Genomic DNA, 12,633 nt, shown 5'->3' with positions numbered 1-12,633 from the left:
AATCTGCACGCAGACAGGCAGAGTGGCAATGGGCTCCCCCTTTTCATCTGTACTAGGTGCGGTTTAATGGAAACCTTCGCACAAACACCACGAAGTCTCTGAACTGCTGCATCTATATTGTTAATTGAGGCATGCCCGTCATGTGGCAGCACTGGATAGCAGAACTACCCAAATTTTCACCAACATATCAGCAACCTACATAAATACCTGCAGATCGTTTTGAAAATAGAAAATAATCGTGCAGCTATTTCCTTCGTAGCAGAAATATGTAGCAGCAAACTGGAAAACAAGGTGTATAGGAAAACGATGAGTGTGAACACATATCTGCACACTGAGTAGCACTGCCAACGAACACGAAAGAAAGCTTTGTGTACGCGCACGACACGAGGTCATCGGATAAGCGATTCAGACATCAGGAACGGAGGTAAACGTGCCTCGGACTATTTTAGGCAAATGGATACTCTGCTAAAATACAACGAGCTTTGAGATACATTCAACACAAAATCAGAAGCGAGATTAACTACCTTTTACTCGCAAGCGTTACGTGAGCGGCGTCAGGGACCCTACACGAAAGATGCTCCGCCACTAAGGATTTAAGCCCCTTTCACTGAATTTTCTCATTGTAAGAGAATTGAACGGCAATCGTTTTAACTGTTAAAAATGGCCCGCATGTCGTGGTCGTGCGGTGGCGTTCTCGCTTTTTTTTTTCTTTCAAGGCAACCAGTTTCAACAGTCTTAGATGTCATCTGCAGGTCTTAAATATTTTTTGCAGTAAAGAAAAGGTAGTAAACATGCAGTAGACAACGTTCCAGACCTGAAGATGACAGGTAAGACTGTTGAAATCGGTTGTCTTGAACAAAACATAATTTCTGTGGTCTTGGCTTTTGAATGGTGTTTGACGATTTAAGCCAGTATTCAAGAGTTGTGGCGGCCGAGGTGGCCTAGCGGTTCTAGGCGCTTCAGTCCGGAACCGAGCAACTGCTACGGTCGCAGGTTCGAATCCTGCCTCAGGCATGTATGTGTGTGATGTCCTTAAGTTAGGTTTAAGTAGTTCTAAGTTATAGGGACTGATGATCTCAGAAGTTAAGTCCCATAGTGCTCAGAGCCGTTTGAACCATTGAAGAGCTGTTGCAAGACCACAGATTTACTGAGACCCGCGAACGAATCTGTAGATACTATCCACGTAGCAAGTATTCAAGAATAACGATACAATTGCAGTGACGTCTATGATTTTGTAACTGCGAGACTAATTAGCGCGTCGGAGCATGAACAAAACACTGACGTGACAAGAAGTCGTGAAATAGCGATATGCATACATAAAGATGGCGGCAGTATCGTGTAAACAAGATAAAGAAGGACAGTACATTAGCGAAGCTGTCATTTGCACTTAGGTTGTTCATATGAAACGCTTTCCGACGTGATTGTGGCTGCACACGGAATGAACAGACTTTGAATGCGGAACGGTAGTTGGAGCTAGACGCATGGGACAAAAAAATGTTGAAATGTGTGGGAATTGCTAAGGGACCAAACTGCTTAGGTCTTCGGTCCCTAGTCTTACACACTACTTAAACTAAATTATGCTAAGAACTACACACACACCCATGCCCGAGAGATGATTCGAAACTCCGGCGGGAGGGGCCACGCAGTTCATGACATGGCGTCTCAAACCGCTCGGCCATTGGGCTCGGCACGCATGGGACATTCGGTTTCGGAAATAGTCAGGGAATTCAATATTCCGAGATCCACAGTGTCAAGGGTGTGCTGAATACGCCAAATTGCACACATTAACTTTCACCAAGTACAATGAAGTTGCCAAAGGCCTTCACATAACTACAGAGAGCAATGGCGTTTGCGCAGAGTTCTCAGTGCTAATAGTCAAGCAACATTGCCGCCGACACGAATGTGAGACTACAACGAACGTATCCATTAGGACAGCGCGGCGAAATTTGTCTTAAATCAGATATGGCATCAGACGACCGACGTGAGTGCCCTTGCTAACAGCACGACATCACCTGTAGCGCCTCCCCTGGGCTCGTGGTGATGATGTTGGTTGGACCTAGTCGACTGGAAAACATTGGCCTGTTTAGATGAGTCCCTATCTCAGTTGGTAGAACTGGTGGTAGGGTTTGAATGTGGCGTAGACCAAAAGAAGCCATGGACTCAAGTTGTCAACAGTGCACTGAGCAAGCTGGCGGTGGGTGCATATCGGTGTGGGCTAATTTACATGAAATGGAGTGGGTCCTATGGTCCAGTTGAACCTATCATTGACCGCAAATGGCTATATTCAACTGCTTGGAGACTCTATGCGGCCATTCATGGACTTCAGGTTCCCAAAGAACGACGGGTGACAATGCTTTATGTCAAATGGTTCAAATGGCTCTGAGCACTATGGGACTTAACTTCTGAGGTCATCAGTCCCCTACAACTTAGAACTACTTAAACCTAACTAACCTAAGGACATCACACACATCCATGCCCGAGGCAGGATTTTAACCTACAACCGTAGCGGTCGCGCGGTTCCAGACTGTAGCGCCTAGTACCGCTCGCCCACTCCAGCCGGCGCTTCATGTCACCAGGGTACAACTGTTCGTGACTCGTTTGAAGAACACTCTGGACAATTCGGGCAAAAGGTTTGGCCATCGCCCGACATGACTCCTTTCGAACATTTATAGAACGTAATAGACAGGTTGTTTCGTACCAAAACCCTGCAGCGGCAAGACTGCCACAGTTAGGAACGAATATAGAGACAGTTTCACTCATTATTTGTGCAGGCGACTTCCAACGACTTGTTGAATCCATGCGACGTACAGTTGATGCACTAAACCAGGCAAAAGGAGTTCCTACACGGTATTAGTAGTTATCCCATCACTTTTGACAGCTCAGTTGGCAGCAGAGGCAACACAGCAGATCAGCAAGTGCCGAGAACAACCTGGACCATGCTTGTAGATGTACCAGGCGAAAATAAGAAATGATATAACTGAACTCTACAACAGCATGAACGGAGAGGACGGCTGTGAGTTGCCAGTGATCACAGTCCACCGAGATGTGTGTGTTAGCCAGCCAGCAGTTGCACGAGACCCCGATACACCACCATAAACAAGCGTCACAAGAGAACTGCCGTACGGCAAAGTCGTTTCGTTATATATAAATGCTGCCCTTGCGCACAAGCTGCCGTTTCGCTGTTCCTTATCTATCACTTGCTAGGGCAGTACAGGCAATAACCACCTCTCTACACGTATTTTGACCTTGGACTGCCAAATGATGTTCAAGAAAGTGACATCAGTTGTCACGTGGCAAGTGAAATAGTACTATCTATTGGGAAGACTTTTCACATAAATCAGCAAGAGGACTTACGTAAGACGGTCAAAACGTCAGATGTTTTTAGTTAGAAAATGACATGGCCCAGTAACTCATACGATTTCATTCAAAGAACAATGTGGTGGTTTATGCAATAACTAAACAGTAAATGGAGCAGTTTGAGAGTATTCACAGCAGTAGTCGTATAGTAATTCTTAAATCCTGTGTGATACTTCAATATCTTCTGGAAGGGATACTGTCCCGCTTCAGACTGTAGCTAGGCCGGCCGCAGTGGCCGAGCGGTTCTAGGTGCTACAGTCTGGAACCGCGCGACCGCTACGGTCGCCGGTTGAAATACTGCCTTGGGAATGGATGTGTGTGATGTCCTTAGGTTACTTAGGTTTAAGTAGTTAAAGGTCTAGGGGAATGATGACCACAGAACTTAAGTCCCATAGTTCTCTGAGCCATTTGAACCATTTGAACTGTAGCTAGCCTTGTGTTTTATTCCTTTTCTCTGAACAGACTTAATCTTTTGATAAGATAGATCTAATTAATAGATAAATTGCGATGCATATGCGAGTAGTGGTATTTTCCGTGGGAGTGCATAATGACTTTAGGGACTTTCTTTTTAATTTCTCTTAAATCAAAAATTTATATTGAATTCATGCTTCTGGTAGTTAGGGGGAAGTTAAAGTATGGCCCTTGCAGTTTTTACTCACCTCGGCTTGCCATCAGCATGCGGGACGAGTGATTGGAAGGTGGTAAACATACGCAGCCGACAGCTCTCGCATTCACCGCAGCAGAGGGTTGTGTGTGCCTTTCACAAGATTAACAACGATCAAGGAAGAAAGCAGTTGCGTGCTGAGTTCAACGAACTAGCCCTGTCCTCGCTGTACTGACGAATACGAATACCGAGTTTTCTCCGAAGGAACCAGCCCAGCCTTGTAACGTAACATCTCGTTGTTGTGAGGTATCCACTGGGGGGCCCCCCACAGGCGAGTCTTTTGTCTCTTGCTGACGTGCAACCAGCGCAGTAGGAGTCATTATTGAGAAGGCAAAGTTACAGAAAATTTTCGCGGAATGCTCTTTCATAGTTCGGAGCTTACTATCTTTGGCAGCTACGATTTGCTCTGGCAAGTTTTCGGAATGAAGAGCTGGGATAGGACAGTGTTGTTAATCTCCCAAAAAGTGGCGTTAAAATTTCCAGAACAAGACTGTTGGGATATTTTGGGTGGAGAAACCAAGTACACGATCTGAGGCTGGCCAAAATGTATGTGAGTGTATGACAGCAAAGTGTCAGACAATTCTTCGCTGGGAGCCATAGAGACTATAATTCATCGTCACGTGGAGGGGAGAGCAGACTTGTGCGTCACCAGTGATAGAGAGAGGAACGTACTTGGCTTGGAGCAGTCGACTCACGAGCAGATGAAACCAATCATGCCACCAGCGTCCGTCACAGTTCGTCGCCTCACCACGTCTCGTCTCCCGCGACTGACGTAACTTTCGCAGCAAACGGGCGTTCGAATTCTTACTGAATGAGAGGCATGTGATTAATTAATTAATCACTTTATGGCGAAGTCTCGGCTATGCTTTTACACTTTGGGCTTTTTTATTCAGTAACCTCCCAAAGCAGTCATCACCACCATTTCAATTTCATCATTAGCAGTCTGTTGATATTACTTTTTATCCATTTAGTCTGTTCTGTCAGCACTTTTCCGGTCCTTTCTTTCCAAAGGTTCACAGTTAGCACACATTAATGTGTGTATATACACTCATTCCACTGTGAGGAGTATTTAGTCCATGTTTGTTCTCAGCAGTCATTGAATTCACAGCCAATGAAGGTACGCGATTTGTAACCCTTGTTTCCTATGCGTTACTGAAGCTGTCAGTTGCTCAAAAAGGAGTACATTATTCAGCAACAAAAATCTTTGGTCATCTGCCCAACAACATAAAATGTCTGGCAGGTAGCAGATCAAGTTTTAAATCTAGCTCAAAAACATTTCTTTTGGACAACTCCTTATATTCCATGGACGAGTTTCTGTTTCAGAACTGGTAAAAAAGAGATATTATTATTATTATTATTATTATTTGTATCTCTAATGTAGTTGCATGTGTAGAACTAAAAATTTCGGTAACATTAATATTAGCACTATTCATGTGCGTATCTATATCTATTGTTCCACATCATATCGATAAGATAATCGTGAAAATGATCTACGGAACATGACATAACTAAACTAAACTAAACTAACTGATAGTTTCCATCACTGCTTATTAATTATTGATGTGTAATCATGGCACACAACTACGGTACATGTGTTACGGCCAACACTTCCCTTCAGTTTCCTTGTGCTCAGTTCTTTACGTACACATTGATGTTTTGGGGGATTGGGCCTTCGGCGAGGATACTCAGTAAATATCAGTAGCTAATCAGATTGACTAGAGCCAGCCTCAGTGGCGCCTTGCAGTACGTCTTGTCAATTAAACGACAAGTCTGATAAGGTTACAGATTGTTCATTTTCCAGACCGGGTAGCAAAAAAGTGATGTTTAGTGTGTTATTCACGTCAGGTATGGAGATTAAAGTGACTGACACTTATGATATGCTTCTTTCTACTTCTTTTAGACGTAATTGCAACGCACGTTTTCAGCTGTCTTGGGTTCACAGTAAATTTGCAATCTTCTCTGCATTGAGAAAAGGAGAAAACATCATTAAAATTTATGATACTTTTATTATTCTACTTACAAGTGTCGTAGAATAATAATAAAAATATACGCCAGAGACGGCATATGATGTCACATGTTGGTGGAACTGAAATGGGAAATTTGGAAACAACCACACTCCGTTTGCGGAGAAGATGATTATTTAAATTTTTATTTTTGGCTTAGTAACTTATAGACGATACAATCATAACAGGTCTCGACCTTCAACTGCCATCTTCAGATGATATTTGCTCACAACTAACAAATACTTGTTTATCAATTGTCGCCCGTAGCAGCTTCTTAAGATAGGCTATGAAGGCCGGAACAAGTTATAGCTGTATCATAAAAAAGTGATTGAGCCAAAAGTAAATAAAATAAATTCCTTGAAATCGGTATCCTTGGAGGAAAGAGAAACATAACTAGAAAATTTAGAGAACTAGCATTTGAACCTGACTGCTGAACAATTCTACTGCCGCCAACGTACATTAGGTGTAAGGACAACGAAGGTAAGAGAAATTACGACTTGTACAAAGATGTAAATACAACCGTTTTTAACCCACTTTATTTGTGAGGGGAACGGCTGAGGAAGTGATTAGTAGTAATAGAAGATGCCCTCCGCCAAGCATTGTACGATCACTCATCGAGTGTGTGTGTAGATGAATTGGAAATATGTGTAAACATGTTAATGTAGACTGTCCTTCTTTTTCACATTGTACATTCAGAAGCTGAGTGGTCGAAACCAATGACTGAAAATTGTTCTGTGATTGTGGCTAAAGGAAATGAAGATAAGTATAAATGCTAGAAACTTATTGCTGCGTTTAATTTTCCCCACATATCCTCTTTCCTCAAAAAGTATGCATCTCAAACGGTTCTCCGTCATCATTTTGTTTCATAGCAGTTACGTTCCCACATTTCTTGTTCTGTTCATAGCGACTCATTACATTTCAGTCAAGTTATCTCATCTTCCACTGATTGGTGTACGCGCGTTTGAAGTAATTGCATCCTAAATCAAAATAGTTTGTGTTCGTTCCAGATGCACGTAGACTACTGGCAATCCATTCAGCGCTTTAATGCATTTGCCATAGGCTATAGTATCCGTCGAATGCTTACAATGTCCTATAGCAATCGCCACAACTAGACTAAACGTCAGTCAATTTTTACTTTTAACTCTGATATCCTTTACCCTACACCTATTAAAAAAAGTTTTGAATCACCTCGGATCCGAGAGTTCCGGAACCTGTACAGAAAATTGTAATAGGATCAACATAAACATAATTTCTGCCATTTTTATTACTCATGAAAACCACACATTGCATATTGTACCACCATACGGAGAGACCTTCAGAGGTGATGGATGGTCCAGATCGCAGTGCACACCAGTACCTCTAATACCCAGTAGAACTTCCTCTTCCATTGATGCATGCCTGTATTCGTCGTGTCATACTATACACAAGTTCATCAAGCCACTGTTGGTCCAGATTGTCCTGCTCCTCAACGACGATTCGACGTAGATCACTCAGAGTGGATGGTGGATCACATCGTCCATAAACAGCCCATTTCAATCTATCCCAGGCATGTTCGATAGGGTTCATGGACCCTGCGTTAGTGAGGGCGTCAAGATCATTCACACACAGCGATATTAACAATGTTTCTTATATGGAGAGTTAGACTGCAAAACGGTATACCTACAGGAGTCACTGAAAGCAGGATCGACAATTTCCACATAAGGTTTTTCAAGAGAGGAAAACAGTATCATAGCGTATGAGTAGCTATGTATATATAGGCAGCGTGAAATCGGGATTGTCCCGAAAGTTAAATATCGCGCTACTCTTTCGCGCTTCGTGGCAAGATCGGAGCTTGAACATTATACTTACTTGTCCTAATTTTACACAAGTAAATTCCAATATAGAAAAGAAAAAAAATTGTTCTCATAATTCAGTACTAACAATGTCTAATTATACACTACTGGCCATAAAAATTGCTACAACACGGAGATGACGTGTTACAGAAGCGAAATTTAACCGACAGGAAGAAGATGCTGTGATATGCAAATGATTAGCTTTTCAGAGCATTCAAACAAGGTTGGCGCCGGTGGCGACACCTAAAACGTGCTGACATGAGGAAAGTTTCCAAACAATACTTCATACACAAACAGCTGTTGACCGGCGTTGCCTGGTGAAACGTCGTTGTGATGCCTAGTGTAAGAAGGATAAATGCGTAGCATCACGTTTCCGACTTTGATAAAGGTCGGATTGCAGCCTATGGCGATTGCGGTTTATCGTATCGTGACATTGCTGCACGCGTAGGACCAGATCCAATGACTGTTAGCAGAATATGGAATCGGTGGGTTCAGGAGGGTAATACGGGAATGCCGTGCTGGATTCCAACGGCCTCGTATCACTAGCAGTCGACATGACAGGCATCTTATCTGCATGCCTCTAACTGATCGTGCAGCCACGCCTCGATCACTGAGTCAACAGATGGGGACGTTTGCAAGACAACAACCATCGGCACGAACAGCGCGACAACGATTGCAGCAGCATGGACTAACAGGTCGGAGACCGTGGATGCGGTTACCCTTGACGCTGCATCACAGACAGGAGCGCCTGCGATGGTGTACTTAACGAGGAACCTGGTTGTACGAATGGCAAAACGTCATTTTTTCGGATGAATCCATCTTCTGTTTACAGCATCATGATGGTCGCATCCGTGTTTGGCGACATCGTGTTGGACGCACATTGGAAGTGTGCATTCGTCATCGCCATACTGTCGTATCACCCGGCGTGATGGTATGGGGTGCTATGAAACGTACCCTTAGAAAAATTATTACAAGACTGTGCTTAAACTGAAACACAATATTTTTTAGCGCAACGCAATCTGACTTTCAAAAATCCCTACGAAAGAATGGCCCTGAGTAACATTAACCTATACGTTTCACAAATCACTTACCTCACGAAAATCTTCGTTACTCAAGCTACTGCAATACAGCGAGCACCACTACTGCCAGCTAAATAAAATATTCAAACTACTGAAGGCACTAACTACTGACAGGCATAGTTAGCAAATGAAAGATTTTAATACAGAACAGACAATGTATTTACCTTAATATTCATAATATATAAATCAGTTCGTGACACCAATTCTTACAAATTTCAAAACTCCGCCATCTCTCTACCCACGTCCACCACTGCTGGCGGCTCACCTCCAACTGCGCAACGATACGCGCTGTTAGCATCCAGCTGCCGCTGCCCGACATTACAATGGCAGACAACAATGCAAACCAGCCACAGACTGCACACAGCACAGCCAGTGTTTTTCATACAGAGCGCTACGTGGCGGCGGTGTTACCAATAAAAAAACCTAAACAGCCTACTTACATAGCCCTCATGCTCCCCACAAAAAAATTTACAAATTGTTTTGGGCAGTGGCCAATACAGATTTGAAAATTTTTTTTCATGATTACAATGACAAAGAAATGAAATGCACACACTTATCAAGACAATGTTGGTCAAAAGCTAAAATTTTCTCACAGTCCATAAAGACAGTCCTGATCATTCATCAAATTAAAATTGCAGTGTTTTTCTCAAAGTTTGAGTAGTAAAAGAAAATGCACATGGAAGTAGTGGATATCCATGCAGTCTTGAAGAAGTAGGGTTGTCCTTTCAACGGAAAGACAGTGCTGACTCTTGACATGCAGACAGGTAATGGGCCACAACAGAGCAAACCCACAGCAGAGTCAGTCGAAGTTTTAAAGAATATTGGTAGGTAGGTCGTCACAGAGTAGACCCATTGTAGTCCTGGTAGAGATTACGGTATTGGTGGGCCACCAGAGGTGCAGACCCAGTGCAGTCCTTGTAGAAATAATGGTATTGGTGAGTCATCAAAGGTGTAGACCCACTGCAGTCCTTGTAGAGATTATGGTATTGGTGGGCCACCAGAGGTGCAGACCCACTGCAGTACTTGTAGAGATGGCTAGCAGCCATCTGTTGCGACTGTGCAGGTGCACAATCACCATCGAAGAGTCTTGCGGAGAATATAGCAAGTCCATAACCAGCACTTGTGCACTCACAAAAATTGTTTTTGAAATGTTCTTACAATCAGCAATGCTGTTATCCAGTCCCTTACTGAATTATTAACACACGTGCAAACACTATCAGTCCCTACTTCTCACATATTGTCCATATACTATGACCAACAGAAACGTGTGCAGTGAAATGTAATTTACAAGTTACTTAATTTGATGAACTGGTGTCAATTACAATTTTATAACATAAGAATGCAATAACAAAGGTACAAAATACATCTTTAAAAAACATAACAATACAGATAACATTTGCAGTAGTACAGGCTTTACAAAAGAATCGAAATAGCAAATAAATCAGTGTTACAAAAATTATAAGTACATATATAAAAGATCAGAATAACTCTTGAAACATCAACTTCACACATGAGCATTAGAACAAAACAGAATAAATAATGTGTAAACATCTTTACAAAGTAAATAACATTTTTTAATGCAAATTATATTTGAGGATAACAGTATTCCTCATCATAGTGAATGTAGCTTAGTATTAGAAAATTCTACAACATAAGTCTTATCAGATGAACATATAAAGACAGGAAGAACATAAATACACAAGGGTACACAAAAACATGTGGGATAATACAAGGAAAGGGCAGGGTTTGTTTTACTGCAGTATTTTGCAAACAAAACTTTCTTTACTTCTCGGAGATCTCCCTTCATTCTTCATTATTTCCAAAAAGACATATCGAAGCCTGCTTTCTGTATTATGCTCACATCCTCTTTCAAAAATAGTTTTCTCCACTATACACTACTTTTTTGGCCTCACCATTTTCTTATAGCTTCTCAATGCATTTCTTCCAATTCATCATAGTTAGTTTCTTATATAGTCTACCCCCTCTTAAGCTAAGTTAAATCTACAGAGCTCAGATACTAAACTAAGGGACGAGGCAATGCAATAGCGCAAAACAATTAACACAAACAGCAATGATAAAAAAAATGGAAATTGGCAAAAAAAAGGCAGCAACATTACAACTAATATAAGGCAATGCGCAGCAAACAAGAAAAATAAATCAGTAATAAAATTGGCTTAACCTAGTAATACAAAGTGACATTCAGTAGCACTATGAATGGCAAACAGCCGCAGCAAATGCTATAACTTATACCTAAACATGACAAAGCTCAAGCAGAAAAAATGTTACACTAAAGACAACAATGCAGATAAGGACAATGTCTATTCACATCTTAATGTATATGCAATTAAAGTGGTGCACCACAAAAACTAATGCTACAACAAATTACCAAGTACTTCAAAAGAAAGTTATATATGCAGTTACTGTTATTAGTCGCTTCTTATTGCTCCTTCCATACCAAGAGCTCCTTTTTCGAAGAATGTGGATCATAAAATAATTATTTAATTGATCTGTCGACAGATAGTTTTCACATTAGCAAATGCATTTAATTTTATAAAACCAATGCTGCAACACAGCTGGAAAACAGACATCAAATGAAATAAGCAACTATGGACAAAGCATAAAAATATCATTCAATAGTCATGTGACATTTCATAAGTTAGTAGAATTCTCTCAACTCTCGTAGAAAGACGTTTGTTATAATCAGGTGTCAGATGTAAGTATCTTTCTCAGTAATGAGCGTGTCGTATTTGCGGTGCTTTCTACAAAGGAATGTCAATAGCGAGGATAATGGCCTCCCTTTTTTTTTTTTACCTGTGCCTCTGAAAGGCACAAACTAATGGCTTTCTTTTGTCAGGTGGCTGTCGCGCAGCTGGGTGCCCACGACGCATTACGTGCAGGTGGTCACTTAATTGTCTTACTGAAATATTTACGACACCAGTTTCCGCTACAGTGGCAGTCTCATATAAAAAAAATTCACAGGTCAAGAATTTGCGTTACAAATCTGTAGACATAAAATCATTTAAACATAATTGTGTCCAAAAAATTTTCGCCAGCATAGTGATACATTCACGCATATACACTCATTTCATAACTCTTAAAGTACGATTCTCGGTTTCCAACATCCTTTTTCACAAATCAGAGTCCCTAACCACTACTCATTATTCCTTACCTTATTACACATATACATATTCGTCCACACCTCTTCAATATTTCATCATAACAAATACGTAGCATAATCAAATTCCTCATATAGCATCAGCTTATTGATCATAAACATGCCACAACAGCATAACACACATCGTCATCGTAATAATAACATCACAACACCTCAGTCAAATTCTCAAAATCGTCGTAGCTTCCTCCAATAATTTCAAAACCTAAAAAAATTCTCTGCTCATGTCAAAAGTGTCATCTACCTCAAACGTACTTTAAAAATCATGATCCCATACCAAATACGTCATTCAAAGCTCTCATAGTATCACAATGGTTTTGGAAAAATATGAACAGTTCACAAAGTACAGAAAAAAATACAATTTCGTAAGTGTGAAGTTATCCAACTGTGTAATTACGTAAACATCTGTCACTGATGTAGTATAATAAATGTTTGTTTCTCTCATTTAAATGATCAGATAACTGTGTAATTTATGTGTTAGAGAAATATGGTACCGATGTATAAAGTTGTATAAGCAAATACCATA

This window comes from Schistocerca gregaria, chromosome 8 (assembly GCF_023897955.1).
Source record: "Schistocerca gregaria isolate iqSchGreg1 chromosome 8, iqSchGreg1.2, whole genome shotgun sequence".
Taxonomy (NCBI): Eukaryota; Metazoa; Arthropoda; class Insecta; order Orthoptera; family Acrididae; genus Schistocerca; species Schistocerca gregaria.
This window is presented reverse-complemented; position numbering follows the sequence as displayed.